This window comes from Lactuca serriola, chromosome 4 (assembly GCF_051521515.1).
Source record: "Lactuca serriola cultivar US96UC23 chromosome 4, Lser_US96UC23_V15, whole genome shotgun sequence".
NCBI lineage: Eukaryota > Viridiplantae > Streptophyta > Magnoliopsida > Asterales > Asteraceae > Lactuca > Lactuca serriola.
In genome coordinates this window covers 71,158,075-71,159,182 of record NC_136411.1, presented here as the reverse complement: position 1 = coordinate 71,159,182, position 1,108 = coordinate 71,158,075, and the positions used below count along the sequence as shown (strand labels likewise).

General features: G+C 43.8%; 1 non-coding gene across 1 annotated transcript; it reads left to right on the top strand.

Moving 5' to 3' along the window:
• Positions 1-266: 266 nt before the first annotated feature.
• On the top strand, positions 267-373 carry LOC145103630 (small nucleolar RNA R71). The gene has a single exon (XR_013706710.1). It is a non-coding gene; the product is annotated as a small nucleolar RNA R71 (small nucleolar RNA).
• Positions 374-1,108: the final 735 nt, after the last annotated feature.

Genomic DNA, 1,108 nt, shown 5'->3' with positions numbered 1-1,108 from the left:
TCGTTTGATCCATTTTATCCATCCTCCTATCCATGGTTTTTAGCATAGCCATGACTGCGGACAAGTCTTCAGTAGCTGCATATGCAGCTCCCCTAGTAACATCATTTCTTGGGTATTGGTATTCTCTAGAGTTTTTAGAGAATTCTTCAATTAATTCCTTGATCACCGAGGGTTTCTTCTTTGTGAGCGGGCCTTACGAGTCAAGTAATTGCCTGGTTGTGACATTGACTCCATCATAGAAAATGAAGACTTCTTGCTGGCTATTTAGGTCATGGTGTGGGTAGTTTCTTAGTAAGCTCTTGTACCTCTCCCAAGCTTCATATAGCGACTCTCCAGCTTGTTGTTCAAAGTTTTCAATGGCCTTATTCAACTTGGCTATTTTGGAAGGTGGGCAAAAGTGATCAATGAATTCTTCTTTCATCTTGGCCCATGTGGTGACTAATCTGGGGGATGTGACTTGAGCCAGTCTTTTGCAACACCATTGAATGTCACTGGAAGCATGCGAAGTAGCTAAGTCTCGCGAGGCACATTTGGAACATTGAAGTAATCAGCTACATCATTTACTTCATCCAAATGCTTGTAGGCATCTTCGTGGTCTTTTCCATAAAAAGGTATTTCTTTAAGTAAAGCTAGGATATGACTCTTGAGCTCAAAAGTAGCAGTCGCGGGAATTCCGGGTTGCACAAGTCCCGAGCCAGTGTCGTCGCGCATCCTCTTTTTTCCATTCCCCCATGGGGATTTCATCAATGTTAGCCATGGTAAGAGCTAACTCGTCGCCGGAATCGGAGTCGTGCCCATATGTGGGTTCTTCTTCTTCCTCGGTGTCGTACTCGGTGTCTTCCTTGATCGGGTCTTCGCTTGCTACAGATGCGCTAGATGCTCCTGATTTGCTGCTCTTCTTCTTCCCAAAAACAGTCTTCAAATTGGACAAAGGTGACTTCTTTGGTGTACTCGAGCTCTCCACGTCCTTTCCTTTGTTCCTTTTTAATGCGGATTCGGGATCTTCAAACGGGGGTACCAGCGGGGTGTTTGATCCTCTGGTCATGAAAGTCCTGAAATAAACAAGATAAAAACGTAAAAAGAACAAAAAAGTGTACTAAAAAAACGA